An 18,042-nucleotide genomic window follows, 5' to 3' on the forward strand; every position below is an offset into this window, starting at 1 on the left:
TCCTCTTTCAGAATATAGCTGAGATAGGTGATATCAGTCTTGCAGAGCTGTGCCTTCTTTGCAGACACTCAATATCCCAGGTCTCCTAGAACCTGTAGGAGATTCTGGGTCCCCTTCCTGCCTTTTTCTTTGGTTTCTGCTGCAACTAAAAGATCATCTATGTACTAAACCAGAGTCCTATCTGGATGTTGTGGAAGAGCTGAGAACAGAGCAGGGCCTCCGGGTGGGCTCTGGCCCGGGAAAAGGGCAGGGAGGAGAACAATCTGGCTGGATCCCTCGGGGAGGAGAGTCCTTAGCCTGATCAGGTGGCTTGGCTTGGGTTGTCTGGCAGCTGAGGCAGGAGAGCAGAGAGGCCTCCCAGCATATTAGGCAAGCAGCTCGTTAGAGGAAGACCTTTTCCATTGCTCCAGCACAGTGGAACCTGATGAGAAGTAGCATTCCTTCCCTGTATCAGGTAAGGAACTCCCCTTACTGGTTGGGACTAACCCCCTTTGAAATCATGTATGGTATTCCCACTCCTATTGTGCCTAACCTTCAGTCAGCAGCTGATGCAGAATTAGAAGATGATGAGTCATATCTGGATTGTTAACTCTGTACTCACCCAGGTCCTCATGCAGAGCTTTATCAAAACTAGTGGAGGAGTTCTTGTAATCTTGAGACAGGTGGGTACAGGTGAGTTGTCCATTAATGTCTCTTTCAGGATCATGCCACGCAAAGGCAAAGTTTTTCTGGCTTTTGGGAGCCAAAGGTAAGCTGAAGAAAGCATCCTTTAGGTTCAGAACAGAATACCATTTCCAATCTGGAGGTAGAGAGTTCAATGGGGTATAAGGGTTAGGCACTGTGGAGTATATGTCTATTACCCTGCAGTTAACTTCCTGTAGAGCTTGGTTAGGACAGCAGTCATTGGACTTGGGCTTTTTCACAGGCAATAATGGGGTGTTCCAGGCCGACTAGCATGACCTAAGGATTCTCATGGCCAAGTTTCTGGATATAGGAAATGATCCCCTTCCGTGCTTCTTGAGGCATGGGATATTGGCGGACCCACTCCTGGCTTGAGCTCTACGAATACAGGTGGTCTATATTTTGCCAGCTCCATAACTTCAGGCTCTGCCTATGCCTGGGGAAACTTTGCCAATCAGACATCCAGGTCTTGTTCAGGGCTGGCTGTCGATTCTTATAATCTATCCTCAGTCTCAGATGCCAGATTAAGTATCAGCACCTGGATTTGATTTCCGTTCCGGTCGGTTAGCCAGACTTTCCCAGGGTCAAAATGAATCTGGGCTCTCATTTTGGCTAGTAAATCTCTCCCCAGTAAGGCGTATGGGCATTCAGACATCACTATAAAGGAGTGAGACACTTGTCTAGTCCCCAAGTCTACTGTTCTTTGGGTAGTCCATGACTATTGTTTGGAGCCTGTGGTTCTCTGGATCCAGAATTTCTTATTAGACAATAGCCCTTTGTTGGGAACAAAATAAGTGGGGGGGGGGGACTCTGGGGCCCCTAGGGAGGAGTGGGACAGGAAAAGGGGCCTAACGACCGGCTGTGCTCTGGGCAGGCGGACACAGGCATAGCTGCCGAACACTTTTCCACAGGGCCCCGGGTGAGCATGCCTGACCCATGTGGCCGGGGTGGAAAAGGGGCAGCCCCTGACTGGGGACCCTGGAGCTACCTTGCTAGAGCCCCAGGGTTGTAGGAGAGAGGGATGAGGGAAGGAATTCCCAACACTGGCGAGAGTGGCGCAGCGGATCTAGAAGGAGCAGAGCAGAAGATGGTTTAAGAGCTTTATTATAGAAATGCAGGGGAAAAGAGAGAAGGTAGAAAGAGAGAGAGGAGGAGGGGAAGGGGAGAGGGAGGGGAGGGGGAGAGAGAGGGAGAGAGAAGGAAAGGGAGAGGAGAGGGAGAGAAAGAGAGAGAGACAGAGGGAGAGAGAGAGAGAGAAAGAGAGAGAGAGAGAGAGGAAAGAAGAAGACAAAGAGAAAGGGAAGAGGAGAGAGAAGTGAGAGAAGTGAGAGGTAAAGGAACAAAGGAGTAAGAGTAAGAGATCGAGGTGGGGGCTGAGCACCCCTTTTTATAGTCTTCACTGTTGCTAGATAACTGGGGAGGAGTTTAGCCTGAAGGTCAGAAGCTTGGGCCATTGTCTATGTGACTACTGACCATTCTTCTCTTGTGGGGGCTGTGGAAGGTGGTACCTTAGGCAGGTGCCAGAGTTCCAGGGGCATGAGGGAATGCCTACCATGTTATGTAGATGAATTATGACCTCAGGGTTGAACCCTCAAGGTTCAGATCTCAGCTTGACTGCAGACCAGCCTGCAATTCCCCACAGTCCTTCAGTCTTTATGAGCAGCCAGGGAGGTGAAAAGAACCCCCTCATCTTCTGCAAGGTGGGAGACAGGGCAGGGGTGGGGGAAAACAGAGCTTCTGAGGGAAAAATGCAGAGGCAAGCCGCAGAAGCAAGCCTCACTGTGCTTGCCTGGAGAGAGCCTAAGGGGAGACAGAGACTTCTTCAGGGTAGTGCAGAAACAAGGTGCCTGTGAACCTCAAATGAAAGGTGGAAAGAGGGGGAGCAAGAAGGCAAGAGAGAGAGGAAAGAAAGTAAGAGAGAGAGAGAGAGAGAGGAGGGGGCAAGCGGCTCCTTTTATAGTGGGCTGTTCTACCTGGCTATTGCCAGGTAACTGTAGAAAGGAGCATAAATGGCTGTTGCCAGGTAACCTATGTGACTGAAGGTCACAGAATTGTGGAGCTGGGGCCTCATGTTAGGAGCCTAGTGTCCGGGAGCATTGCAAACGGGTCTTCCGTCCTTTGCAGATTAATCTGCTGGGTCTTTGGGGTTTATACAAGGCTTGCCCAGAAAACAGGCTGCCTTTTGTGGTCACACACACCAGCATCTTGGAATATTTAAGGAAACAGCTGAGAGTTGGGCAGAACAAAGGTCTCTCCATGCTTCCATGGGCAGAGAGCCCAAGGGTCAGTCCTGGCTGTGGTGGCCATAGCTAAGTGTGACCTTATGAAAGTGTGGTCATCTTCTTGCAAGGCTGCTGCTTAGGTCAGCTATGGCTTTCTGTCCCCCTCCCTCCAACCCCCAGATTGTGTGGTAAGCTGGGAAAAACATCCAGGAGTGAGCTGAGATATACCTTGTGCTCTTGTGTGGTAACTCACTGGCAGGATATTGTAGCAAATCTTTTCCTGGAGGTTTGAATGGTGATGGTAAATTGTGTATTCTTGGTTAGTGCAATTAGCTACATGAAACATCACAGACTTCAAACAAGGAAGAAAGGCTAGTGCAACATTTTAAAATTTGGCATACTTATACTTGTATTTAATTTGTGGGATAGTTTATCAATAATTTTAAATGGTTTTGACCTATTTTGCATTAGTAATTTTCACCTGTGTACAGATATTATGTAATGGTCTTGCTTAAGTGTATATTTTACTTGTTTAGGGTTTTTATTTTATTGTTTGATTGGATAATTTATTTATTTACATTTCAAATGTTTTCCCCTTTCCAGGTCTCCCTTTCAGGTTTCCATCTGGGTTGTTACCATACCCTTCCCCTGACTCTATGAGGGTGCTCCCTCCACCACTCCGGTTCTCCTGCCCTGGCATTCCCCTGCACTGGGGCATTGAACACCCCCAGGCGCAAGGGCCTCTCCTCCCACTGATGTCCAACAAGGCCCTCCTCTTCCACATAAGTGATCAGCACCATGGGTTGCTCCATGTGTATTCTTTGGTTGGTGGTTCAGTCCCTCGGAACTCTGGGGTGTCTGTCATGTTGATACTGTTGCTACCTCCCTGGGGCTTCAAGCTCCCTCTGCTCCTTCAGCCCTTCTCCAAATCTTCCATTGGGGCCCATTAGCTTGGTCCAATGGTTGGCTGTGAGCTTCCACCTTTGTCTTTGTCAGGCTCTGGCAGAGCTTCTCATGAAACAGCCATATCAGGCCTCCATCAGCAAGCACTTTTGGACATCACACAATAACATCAGGGTTTGGTGGCTGTGTATGGGATGGATACTTAGGTGGGGCAGTCTCTGGATTGCCTTTCCTTCAGTCTCTGCTTCACCCTTTGTCTCTACATTTCCTCCTGTGAGTATTTTGTTCACCCTTCTAAAAAACACTGAAGCATACACATTTTGGTCTTCCTCTTCTTAGTCTTCACATAGTCTGTGAATTGAATTTTGGGTATTCTGAACTCTTGTGCTAATATCCACTTATCAGGGAGTACACACCATGTTTGTTCCTTTGTGACTGAGTCACCTCACTTAGGATGATATTCTCAAGTTCCATCCATTTGTGTGTGAATTTCATGAAGCCATTGTTTTTAATACCTGAGTAGCATTCCATTGTGTAAATGTACCACATTTTGTGTATCCATTTGTCTGTTGAGGGACATCTGGGTTGTTTCCAGTTTCTGGCTATTATAAATATGGCTGCTATGAACATACAAGCATGTGGCCTTATCACATGATGGAGCATCTTTTGGGTATATGCCCAAGAGTGGTCTAGCTGGGTTCTCTGGTAGTACTATGTGCAACTTTCTGAGGAACTGCCAGACTGATTTCCAAAACCTCCAAGTCCTCGTTCTTTGTTGAATCTTTGTGAGGTTTTGGTATCAGCAGAACTCTGGCTTCATAGAATGAATTGGATAATGTTCCTTCTGTTTCTATTTTGTTAGTTTGAAGAGTATTGGTATTAGGTCTTCTTTGAAGATCTGATAGAATTCTGCACTAAACCCATCTGGTCCTGGGCTTTTTTTGGTTGGGAGACTATTAATGACTACTTCTATTTCTTTAGGTGATACGAGACTGTTTAGATCGCTAATCTTATCCTGATTTAACTTTGGTACCTGATATATGTCTAGAAATTTGTCCATTTCATCCAGGTTTTCCAGTTTTGTTAAGTATAGCCTTTTGTAGTAGGATCTGGTGGTGTTTTGGATTTCCTCAGGTTCTGTTGTTATATCTCCCTTTCCATTTCTCAGTTTGTTAATTTGGATACTGTTCCTGTGCCCTCTAGTTATTCTGTCTGAGGGTTTATCTATCACGTTGATTTTCTCAAAGAACCAGCTTCTGGTTTGGTTGATTCTTTATATAACTCTTTTTGTTTCCATTTGTTGATTTCAGCTTGGAGTTTGGCTATTTCATGCAGTCTATTCCTCTTGTATGTATTTGTTTCTTTTTGTTCTAGAGTTTTCAGGTATGCTTTTAAGCTGCTAGTGTGTGCTCTCTCTAGTTTCTTTTTGTAGGCACTCAGAGCTATAAGATTTACTCTTAGCACTGCTTTCATTGTGTGACATAAGTTTGAGGAAGATATACCTTCATTTTCATTGAATTCTAAAATGTCTTTAATTTCTTTCTTTATTTCTTCCTTGAACAAGTTATCATTGAGTAGAGAATTGTTCAGCTTCCATATGTATGTTGTTTTTGTTGCTATTAAAGACCAGCCTTAATCCTTAGTGATTCGATAGGAGGCATCGGATTATTTCAATCTTAATATATCAGGTGAGGTCTGTTTTGTGACAAATTACATGTTCAATTTTGGAGAAGGTACCATGAGGTGCTGAGAAGAAGGTATAGTATCCATTTGGGCCATAACTTCTGTTAATTTCACTGTATCTTTGTTTAATTTCTATTTCCATGATTTTACCATTGATGAGAGTAGGGTATTGAAGTCTCACACTATTGTTGTGTGAAGTGCAATGTGTGCTTTGAGCTTTTAGTAAAGTTTCTTTAATGAATGTGGGTGCCCTTGCATTTGGAACATAGATGTTCAGAATTGAGAGTTCTTGGTAGATTTTTTTTCTTTTTTTTGATGAATGTGAATTGTTATTCCTTATCTTTTTTTGATGACTTTTGTTTGAAAGTCGGCTCTATCTGATATCAGAATGGCTACTACAACTTGTTTCTTGGCACCATTTGCTTGAAAAGTTGTTTTCCAGCCCTTTACTCTGAGGCAGTATCTGTCTTTGTCCCTGAGGTGTGTTTCCTGTATGCAGCAAAATGCTGGGTCCTGTTTATGCAGCCAGTCTATTAGTCTATGGGTTTTTTGTTGTTGTTTTTTGTTTTTGTTTTTGTTTTTTTTTAAATTGGGGAATTGAGTCCATTGGTGTTAAGAGATATTAAGGAATTGTGATTTTTGCTTCCTGTTATTTTTTTAATGTTATTTTTATGTCTGTGTGGCTATCTTCTTTTGGGGTTGTTGAAAGAAGATTATTTTCTTTCATTTTCTAGGGTGTAGTTTCCCTCTTCGTGTTGGTGTTTTTCATCTCTTATCCTTTGTAGGGCTGGATTTGTGGAAAGATATTGTGTAAATTTGTTTTTGTCATGGAATATCTGGGTTTCTCCATCTATGGCACTTGAGAGTTTTGTAGGTATAGTAGCCTAGTTTGGCATTTGTGTTCTCTTAGGGTCTGTACGACATTTGCCCTGGATCTTCTAGCTTTCATTGTCTCTGGTGAGAAATCTGGTGTAATTCTGATAGACTTGCCTTTATATGTTACTTGACTTTTTCTCCTTACTGCTTTTAATATTCTTTCTTTGTTTTGTGCATTTGGTGTTTTGACTACTATGTGATGGGAGGAATTTCTTTTTTGGTCCAATCTATTTGGAGTTCTGTAGGCTTCTTGTATATTTATAGGCATCTCTTTCTTTATGTTAGGGAAGTATTCTTCTATAAATTTCTTGAAGATGTTTACTGGCCCAATAAATTGGGAATCTTCACTGTCTTCTATACCTATTATCCTTTCGTTTGGTCTTCTCATTGTATTCCAGATTTCCTGGATGTTTTTGGTTAGGAGATTTTTGCATTTTCTTTGTCTGTTGTGTCAGTGTTTTCTATGTTATCGTCTGCACCTGATATTTTCTCTTCTAGCTCTTGTATTTTCTTGTTGATGCTTACATCTATGACTCCTGATCTCTTTCTTGGATGTTCTATCTCCAGGGTTGTCTCCCTTTGTGATTTCTTTATTTTTTTTATTCCATTTTTAGATCTTGGATGGTTTTGTTCAGTTCCTTCACCTGTTTGTTTGTGTTTTCCTTTAATTCTTCAAGGGATTTTTGTGTCTCCTCTTTTAATTTTTCTACCTATTTTCCTGTGTTCTCTTGTATTTCTTTAAGGGAGTTATTTATATCCTTCTTAAAGTCCCCTATCATCATCATGAAATGTACTTTTAAATTAAAGTTTTGCTTTTCTGTTGTGTTTAGGTAACCAGGGGTCACTGTGTTGGGGGAACTGGGTTCTGATGATGCCAAAAAGCCTTGGTTTTTGTTGCTTATGTTCTTCCCCTTGCCTTTTTCCATCTGGTTATCTCTGTATTAGCTGGTCTTGCTGTATCTGACTGTGGCTTGTCCCTCCTGCAAGCCTCTGTGTCAGTACTCCTGAGAGACCAGTTTTCTCTAGGAGGAATTTAGGTATGGAGAGCTGTGGTTCAGGGTCTGCTTTGGGATGCAAACAGAAATCAGCAGGATCCTGTCCCCTGCTGTTCCTTCCTTCCTGTGTCCTGATGCTTCTGGGATGGTCCCTTTTGGGTCAGAAATTTAAAGAGAAGTGGTGGTTTTACCTGTGCTGGAAGGTGTGAAGCACTCCTAGGAGAGCAGCTCTCTCCAAGTGGTATTTGTATATGTAGCCCTGTGGCACAGGATCAGCTCTGGTCAAAGTTAGAAAGCAGAAGACTCTTTTTAGGTTTTTTTATTGTTCGGTGTTTTCTCCCCCACCATTTTAATATTGTATATTCTGTAATATTTTTCCTGTATCCAACTCAGAATTATTTTTCTTCCTATATTTTTCTTCTTACTTTACTTCTTTGCACTTAATTATAACATTCTATAACCTTGATAATTGTTAGAGTGTCTGGATCCTGGCAGTATCCCAACTTTGCCTAACTACTTCTCACTTCAGGCTTTAATATTAATTGAATACTCAGAACACTAACTATGCTCACCCAGTGGTGTTAGTGCTAATGGTCAGTATCACAGGATCTAGACTCACTCATGACATAAGCCTCTGGACATACCTGAGAGGGGTCTTCTTGATTAGGTTAATGGAAATGGGAAGAAACTCCTCTTGCCACCATAGTAAATGTGGATGGTATACAAAGAAAAAAGTTAGCTGAGCTTAAACTTTCATGACTTCTGCTTCTGCTGCAGATGGAACATGACCAACAGGTCCCAGCTTCTTCTGGGACTTCTTTTTATGATGGACTGTATACCCTCAAACTGTGAGCCAAAACAAGCCTTTTGTCCTTCAGTTGCTTTTGTCAGGTATGTTATCATAGCAACAGGAAAGGTAACTCAGACACCCAGCCTGCTCTCTTATTCTTTATCTTTGTAAATATGCTAGTACATATATACTATCTATATTCATTTATACTCTCATAGTTACTAAAGTTAGGGAGACAACTCTTCTTAAATGGATAGTATGGCATTTGCATAGTAGACCTATCCAGTAGCTGTAGCTGCTCTTGTACTTAATAATCTATTCTAGAAAAATCTCACCCTACACAGAATGGTGAAGTCCTCAAGAAAACTGCTAGCCAAGATATGGACAAAGACGTCCTTATATGTGGCTTGTTGGAATATTTATTCCTGTACTTGAAAATCAATATGAAAGAGCTTAAAAAATTAGAAGTAGAGAGTCATAAGACCATGCTCTACAACTTCTCCATGTTTATCCTAAGGACTCTAAGCCAATGTATCACAAAGATAATCTAACATCTGTGTTTACTGCTATATAGCTAAGTCACAGAACTAGCCTGGGTGTCTGTTAGCAGAAAAGTAGGTATAGGAAATGGAATATATGTTCACAGTGGATTTTTTTTGCCATAAAAATCATGGACTTGTGTTATTTCTAGGAAAATGGATGCAGCTGGAGATAACCATACTAATCAACTAAGCAACTTAAGTCAATGTCATGTGACAAATACCAGGTTTTCTTTCATTGGTGAATTCTAGGTATTACATAGATGTACATTATGTATTTATAGAGGACACTAATGTAGAAGGCTGTCTGTGTGGGAGAGCTAAAGATGTGGGCAAGGGTATGACATGGAAGAGTATGGTATAAAGGTGGTGAGATCTCAGCTATTGACTGCCAATGAAGTAGAAATAATTTTGTGCTGTAATTTTAATTTAAACACATTAAAAAGCCTTTGAGATAGTCCTCTGGGAACTTCTGGTGTGAGTAAGTAATTATATGGAACTTTATTTTGCCTCTAATCCTGAAAAATGTTCTGTTAAACATTTGTTCCTTGGTATCTTTATATATGGCCCCATCTGTTCTTAGAAGTAAAGGAACCTCAATGCATACTTGGGTATTATAGATGATATAGCACTTTCTCTGGGAGAGAGAATATGTAGCAAGAAATACTTTTGTTTCATTGTCTGTGTGTTTGTATAGTACAGTATAGAAAGCAGAGCCCTAGTCATAGTGAACAAATGCTCCACTACTAAATTCCAAGCCTTAAAGTCATTATTTCTTCAAATGTTTATGAAAACCCAAAAGAAAGTAAAGAGACCACTAAGCAGCAGGGGTGCAGGTCCTAGATAACAGGAAATCTGACAGCCTAAGTAAGATGCAAATCCAGGAAGGACAAATCTGAAAGCTAAAGCCACAAGTGCTCAAATGTGGCCTTCTCTTTACCAGGTAGAAGAAAGCATATATCCATTGATCATAAAAGCCCAGTTAGGCCAACAGCATTGGTGTGATGGAATCTGCATTGAAGTGTGACATGCCGTTTCTGGCCAAGGATTCTCCAGTCAGCAGAATAGTGCTTCAATGGGGAAATCTAATGTCAAGGTTGTTGATTCCCTCCAAGTTACAGCTGCACCAAAGGCTGCCTTTGGCAGCAACTTCTGGGCTATCATTTCATGAACAATCTTTTTTCCCCCCAGCCCTCTAATGAGAATGTAGATGTCAGCACAAAATCTGCCATACATCTTTATCCTGTGTCATCGCATTCTAAACTGATGATAAACGTCTGGCCTGAGATTTCAGTATTTTACTGTATTAGTGCAATTTATATCTTATGTGGAAGCTGATGATGTGTTGAGATCGCATTGTGCCCTTGTCTGGATTCTCACTCAGCACCCAAATGGATAGTGCTGCCCTGGTGATTACACAGGCACTTTTTTTTATGAAATAAAGTGGCTCTCGTGTTGTGGTCAGTTAAGTGAACAGTATTTCCTTAAAACTGGGCCAAAGCTCTGTCAACTTAGATTGGCTACCATTATAATTAAACCTGTAAATTTCCATTTCTGCATGGTAAGATTTATAGAGATTTTTTACCGATGTCATGAAAGTCCAATACAAATGGGAAATGGATCTAGCTGAGGAAAGCTTAAGGCAGCTAGCTCAGTGGCTCTATGTGCAGCTGCTCAGCAGGCAGCAGTGGCTCTGCATTGAGTGATGATACTGGAAGTCTAACAGATTAGCCATGTATATTCTTAGAAGTTGCAGTGTCCCAGCAACAGATCTATAGCATACAAAGTCAAGGAGAGTAGAAATCAAATACATTTCCATTTTTACAACTCAGATCTGGTATCAGGAGAAGACATGTCCTGAAGAAGACTGTGCCAAAATATCCATGATTTGATGTGAGTGTCACAGAAAAGTTTATGGTCTCTAAGGCTATTCCACTCAGGACTATGTCTGGATAGGGTGCTCTCCAGGTAGACCAGCACATCAGGGTGGCAACTTAGTACCTCAGGGACCAAAGTCACACTCTCTGAGGTCCTCAAATGGCTGTGAGATCCTCTGCAATGGCCCACAAGTGTTTGTTATGTCTCCTTGTGGCTCTGCAGCTGTCCTTTCTGAGGTAAAAAAGGAATCATGATTTGTCATGTAGTATTTCATGTAGACTGCTTGCACAACAGTCAATGATTTATAAACTTCTCATAATTTGTGCCAGGTTAAAGGAGAGTTTGGGGACCGTGTTCCTCCATTAGGTGTTTGGGGAGGGACAGTTTAATAAATTTGTGGGGCTGTTTCAATACATTTTAAAGGAATAATTGATGATCAGGCCCTTAATCATGAGATCTAAGCTCATTTATGTCATGTTGCTTAATAAATACATGCTGGCTTTCTGGACCATTGCATTCTTTGCACAATGTGGTTGAGGGTATAGCATCAGGTGATGCCCATCAGCAGAGGCATGTGGTAACAGCATAGTTTCTCCAAGTTTCTCCAAGGGCAATCCATGTTCCTATATGACTGGGCGAGCCTTCAAATTGAGTCTTACAGTTTTTCAATAGAGCAGACCCCAGAGAGATAACATGCAAGCCCATAGGTTATCTTAAGTGTCTCAGTGCCACATTAGAATGTACAAGGAGCCAGGCATGATGATGTACATCTTTAATTACAGCACTCAGGAGGCAGAGGCAGATCGATTCTGTGAGTTTGAGGCTGGTTTACATACTTAGTTCTAGGCTAGCCAGGGCTATGTAGTGAGACCTTGTCTTAAAAAAAGAAAAATAAAAATAAATAGGAAACATAATGGCACATTTTATTTAATGTATTATATCGATTATTTCAATGTTTCATATTATTTTAAAATTACTATTAATAAACTTCCCATTTATTTTTTCATGGAATGCTTTAGAAATCCAGTATTTACAATGTGTTTTAGTTTAGACTAGCCATGTTTTATTGCTGCATAAACAGTAGCTACATTACAAATATAGGCCAAATTAATTTCTTCAGCTGTAGTCAAAACGTGTTTGTTATGCCAATGTACTTCCAAATGATCTTATATTATTCTTAATATTTTATTGTATACTTTATATTACGTATTATTACAGGATGATTTATTATATTAGAGCATATATAATCCTCTCAATGCTGCAACAGAAACTTTTACCAAGGATAAAAATTATAAACAATTGTTAAATACACTTTTAAATTATTTCTGCCAAATCATACTATTCTAATTTTTCAGGTTAAAAAAAGATACATGATAAGCAAGCTCTCCATCAAAACTCAGAAACATTATGTGTGAAATAAAAACACAGTTGGTATAAGGTTAAAGAGCTTGGGCCATAGTTTAACCCTGCTTCTTGTGGCTCCTCCATGTAACAACTGTGCTCCTCATTTGAAGTCACTCTAGGAAGACCTGACTACAGCTTCAATCTGACTAGTTAACTAGAGTTTAAGATTTAGATAGAAAAAAAAAAGCTCAAGAAAATACACTCAATTCTAGTATTTATAAAATGGGAGGGTTAGACTAGAATCAAGCTCACCACATTTTGTTGTTGTTCTGTATGCAGTCAGAGAACAAATTCTCTAAAGTTGTGGATCACCTATTCTGTTGTGATAGTCTTCTCTGCGGTCACCAAGAAGCAGTTGTTGGGAAATCAATAAATGATTGAATGTGGACAGGTTCAATCCAGTGGCTAATGGCTGGTAATAATGGGACTAAGTCAAGGCCAGTTGTATGTCTCCTAACCAATGTTGCCTCACTGAGCACAGATTACCACTGAGGACCAGGTAGCTTCGCAGGCCTTTGCTTCACAGTGCTATGGGCAACAATTTTAAAATGCAAACTGCACAAAAGCTTATGTCATTCCTAGAGTCCAGAGTCTTACCATTAAGGACAGTCTTGTTTTAGTAAAATAGAAACTTAAATATTTAGAATGAAGAAAAATACTACTTTTTAAAGTTTTAGTGAGTTAGATCTAATTTTTTTTAATGTAACATTTTGGAAATATGGCTTGCTATATGCATTTGTCCTGGGCCAGGCTTTCCTCAAACTCCACCTGTTTTCAGTGGAAAAAATGAAATCTTACCTCAGTTCAGCCTCAAATCTGAAGAGTAAGCATGGTGGCAAAAGGGAACCCAGAGCAGTTTCTGGGAGAAGACTAGTCTTATAGCAAGGGGAACAGAAACTTTATAGGTAAGAGGAAGGGTATTTCTGGAACCCTCAAGAGATGGTTTGAATAGAATCATGGAAAAATCAAGTTAGGCTTTGATAAGTTTCTGGATGGATTAGGAATGTAAGTATTAGGACTGGAGAATATTCTAGAAAACACTGGAGAGAACCATTCTGATCCAAAAAGAACAGAGTTAATGTTGCTCCTGGTGGTTTTTTGTTTGTTTTTAGTGGAGAATTCCACTAACGTGGACAACTTCAGTGATTGTAAGCAGTTTTTTTTCCATTCTACGTGCATACATGATTATGTGCTGAGGGTTCTCCAAGGATATTTACTCTGAACTTCTAGTCTGGTCTTCCAATCAGCAGGCTATCAGAGATGCCTTGGTTTATAAAAAATTTCAAAGGCAGAAGTATTGGGACACCATAGGAATTGAAGTAGGCATAGAAATGACCCACAAACTTCCTAGAAGAGCTACAGTTCAAGTCTGAAGTGGGTCAAAGGTGTTTGTCGAGCGCGCCCCCAACTCGCCAGCAAGAACGACGCTGCTACAGGATCCTTCTGCACACGTTTATTCAGTCCTATTTCTTCTTGTTTATATCTCCCTTGTTTATATCTCCCCTGTTTATATCTTCCTTGTTTATATCTCCCTCGAACCCTGGGCCTCTCACTCTTTTATACTCTCAGTTCCCATCCACGCACAGCAGGCCACGCCACCTCACCAGGCACGCAGCTTCAGCTAATCAGGGCAGCAGGGGCAAATCTCCACCAAATTGGATTCACCTGTATCCTGGTACACCTGCGCAGCACTCAAGATGTTTGTGTCTTATATGAGGAAGTCAGGTGCAAGTCATATGACTTAGCTGCAGTCCCTGGCGCCTTTAGGACTGCCGCCACACCTGCTCCTAACAATTCCCCCTTTTTTCTTTTTTGGCAGAGAGAATGTCTGTAGATAGCCCCCCGCAGCCATGCCCCTTACCCGTCCTTGGGTGACAAACAGCATTGGTTTGATCCCTGTCTTAGGTTGGTGACATGCCCAGGGAGTCTTATCACTGACTATCTCTCAATCATGCCAAGCCACTCCTGGGGAGATTGTGTTTTGCTTGTGGCAGGTGCATCAAAAGGCCAGGATGTTACTTAACCTATGGCCAGATCTTAATTGCTGCAAGCAAGCCTCATGGGTGAAGGTAGAGGTCTGATCCCCAGTGTGCAAGCATAGGGGCCCTACACAAAACCATCCCTTAGGCTCATCACCCAGAGAGGTCTTGGCCAGCTCCCGTGTCGTTTTTCCTGGGGGAAGGGAAATAGGACACTGAACCTTCATGCAATCAGACGTGCCTTCCACAGGATGCCAACAGCAAGCTATCCTCTGTGCAGTGCTTAGCCTCGCACCCCACGGCATAATGCAGCATAATTTCTTTTAGAGCGGCAAACCGAATCTGAGGAGATTGTCCCGCCTCCACTGCAGCAAAAGCCTACACTACCATGGCGAAAGTGCGGGCCGCACACTCTGCACCTAACACATGTGCCAAACACAAAACACACACACACTATAACAAGCATACATCCCAGGGCTCTCATCCCCGCTCATCTTCCCTGAAGCAAGGGATAGATAGCCAGAGAGGCTATCTCTTTAAGGGGAATTCAGGGATCAAAAAGCGTGGAAAAATTTGAACGTCATGTCGAGCTGGTATCGGCTTCTGGAATACCGAAAGGATCTCCCATCTCGGCTCCATCCTTTGTGCTTGTGGGATCATCCACCACATCCACAGGGGCAACTGGATCAGGAGCCTCATTCTTGCAGCGTCTCACCAATCTCTCCGGCACCCAAAGAGGTTCCGTCTGGTCCTGTGGAAACACACAAACAGACCCTCTCGCCCACGTCAACACCGAATCTGGTCGATCCTCTCCAAATCTCCGGACAGAAGGTCCACCTACAGGTGGCTGCTGAGGAGGCATAGGGAGGCGGCACAAAAGCTAATTTGCCTTCCTCCTCCACCTCGGCTCTTTTATTTTGTCCTTTCTGTCCACCTGATAACACTGTGTCTCCTTTCTTTTTCCTTTTTCTTTTTAAGCCCTTCTCCTCTTCCGACATACTTTCTTGTTGCTCTGTAAGGATTTTCTGACCTGTCTTGACTGCCTCTACACACAGTTTCAAACAGTAACAGAGTCCATATATCAGAACAAACAAGACCAAAACTATCAGACCTACCCACAAAGGGTCAATGGAAGAAAAAAGCATAACTACACAGCGAGGATCTATTGATCACTACACTGAGGTTATCATAGTTCCTTAACTTGTCCCCAAACCGGGAACCTTAACTTGTCCCAAAGCCAGGAACCTTTCGTTACCTTGTGCCTGCTTCCTGGCAACTTTATGCTCGCCTCTCTTTTATCCGAGGTCCTTCCCAAACTCCTGGGTTACTTTGTGCCTACTTCCTGGCAACTTTATGCTCACCTCTACTTTATCCGAGGTCCTTCCCAAACTCCTGGGGTTGCAAGTTTCACTCACCGTGAACTTACCCTGCCAGCAACCACTGACTGCTGAAAGTTCTGAACTCGGTGGGGGAGTCGGTTCCCCGTACGGGCCACCAATTGTCGCGTCCGCTCTCGACCAGCAAGAACGACACAACCACCAGTCCTTCTAACAGCAGTTTATTCAGTCTTCATCTTTCTTCTTTCTCTTCATCAGTACCGTTCCCCAGCTGAAGAGTTCTGAATCCACGCCGGATCCTTCTCAACAGTCTGTTTTACGGGAACCTTTATTAACCACTTCTTCCCCGTGATGCAGTTCTGAATCCTCCCTGTAGCAGGGGGTCTTCACTCTTGCCTGAAGATGTTTCTTTTCCTGGGTTTCGGCACCAACTGTCGAGCGCGCCCCCAACTCGCCAGCAAGAACGACGCTGCTACAGGATCCTTCTGCACACGTTTATTCAGTCCTATTTCTTCTTGTTTATATCTCCCTTGTTTATATCTCCCCTGTTTATATCTTCCTTGTTTATATCTCCCTCGAACCCTGGGCCTCTCACTCTTTTATACTCTCAGTTCCCATCCACGCACAGCAGGCCACGCCACCTCACCAGGCACGCAGCTTCAGCTAATCAGGGCAGCAGGGGCAAATCTCCACCAAATTGGATTCACCTGTATCCTGGTACACCTGCGCAGCACTCAAGATGTTTGTGTCTTATATGAGGAAGTCAGGTGCAAGTCATATGACTTAGCTGCAGTCCCTGGCGCCTTTAGGACTGCCGCCACACCTGCTCCTAACAGGTGTTCCATAGTCCAACATAGTCCATAGTTCCTGCCCAAGTCAAGGTTTTATTCTAGAGTTGGATAGGAGGTAGACTTGTTCTCAGCCCATTGGAAGGACATTAGGTTGATATCTATTATTATCTCTACTGCAGCTAGGGTCAAGCTCATTAACATTGCTCATAATCCCCCTCCTCACCCGCCATTCTGTATTTTCCTCACTCTCAGACAATTGACAAATTGCTTTGTAGGATCCTTGTTGCTCTTCCTGCAGGCTCTAGCCTTTGTCAATGTATGGTTGCTGCCAGTGTTCCTCTGCTGTTCTTTCAGCCATGCAATACCAAGAAGTGCCCCATGTCAAGATCCACACATGTTTCTTGCTAAACACTTGAAGCAGAAAAGTCAATTCTTCATGGTGAATCTGGTTAATTAATGCTGTCAGTGTGGATAACTCCTTTTATTGCTTCCTGGTTCTCAGAAATGAGAAACCTAGCATGACCAGACAATAAACAAAGCTTTATGTTCAGGAGAAATTTTATGGTTATGGAGATGGCTCAGTGAGGAAAGATATTTGCTGCTATGCCTAAGGACCTGGGTTTGTCACTAAAGCCCACACAAATAGAAATAGAGAGCTAATCCCTAATAGTTGTCCTCTGACCTCTGTATACACAACCTGGCATGCATATACTCACCCTTTACCATAAATAAAATAAATAAATGTAATTTTGAAATCTCAGAGAAAAACTTTTTATGATGGTCTGCTAAGTCATTGAAGCATTTTTATTCTTCCTGGTCCTCCCCACCCTCTCAACCAGAGACCCAGAACCTCTAACCCAAAGACCCCTGAACAGTTACAATGGAGTACACATAGCCAGCAAGGGAATATTGTCTACTCTAGGTCACAGAATAATATGTCACATACAGAACTTTGTCCAAACTGTTTAGGAAGTCAAGGATCTAGTAGCACTATGGCCATTCAGATTGTAAACCCTAATCTGGCACATCATAAAAATCTATGTTTTCTCAGGTCACCTGAATCCATCAGGTGTTCTGTATGGTACTGTCATGGAGTGTCCCATGTCCCCATGCTTATATTCCCAGTAAGAAACAACACAGAAGTCATTTTCTCAGTTATTGGAGTGAAAAGGTGAGTTTTATTGAGAGATCACACTATGAGACTCTGATAATGTCTATAGGATAAATGGAGGGGGATGATAATCATCGAATGGAAGATACCTGGCTTTAAACTAGGTGGAATAGAGTGGGAATAATGTCTCCAGAAGAGAGTAACATATTTATTTATGAAGATTACATATTCAAGAAGATGAAAGATGGTTTCTGGTTTCAAGTAAGACTTAAGGCATACAATGTTAGAGAAAGATGAAGAAGACTGAAGGGGCCCCATAGGGCAAGGGTGCTGAGAAGTCTTTGAATCACGATGTGTGTACTCAGACATATATGTGCAGAAAAGGTGGGTGCTATATCAAAAAGTCGAGTTTGTCCATGGCTTCCCCAAATTTCCCTGGTGCTGAATGAAGAAGATATTAGAAAGGATCAATGATATGATGTAAGTAAATGTCATGGGAGGCCAATGAATGGTCTAAGTGGGGGATGGGAGTGGCTTGACCCATACAAGTCCATCAGTCAACCATGTTGCTATAGTTCTTGCTGAGTCATAAGATGGAAAGGATGGATTTGTGTCTACTAGAAAGCATTAGTTTCTTTGTGATTTTGTGTCTTTGCTTTCTCAGGTGTGAATGCATTTCTCTGAGGGCACATATTTTGAATTCAGGAGTGGTGGTGTAGAACATGCTAACACATTTTGATGCTAACAAAAGAAATGCATAGGTATTGTATCAGGGGAGAATGTGGACAAAGATGGTGAAGTGATAGAGGAAATCCACTAATGGCAAGAGTGTGGAGAAAGTGGGAAAGAGCCT

General features: G+C 42.3%; 1 long non-coding RNA gene across 1 annotated transcript; it reads left to right on the forward strand.

Moving 5' to 3' along the window:
* Positions 1-2,750: 2,750 nt before the first annotated feature.
* On the forward strand, positions 2,751-10,150 carry Gm12018 (predicted gene 12018). The gene is made up of 3 exons (NR_131129.1): positions 2,751-5,494; positions 8,138-8,251; positions 9,633-10,150. It is a non-coding gene; the product is annotated as a predicted gene 12018 (long non-coding RNA).
* Positions 10,151-18,042: the final 7,892 nt, after the last annotated feature.

Source organism: Mus musculus, chromosome 11 (genome assembly GCF_000001635.26).
Source record: "Mus musculus strain C57BL/6J chromosome 11, GRCm38.p6 C57BL/6J".
Taxonomy (NCBI): Eukaryota; Metazoa; Chordata; class Mammalia; order Rodentia; family Muridae; genus Mus; species Mus musculus.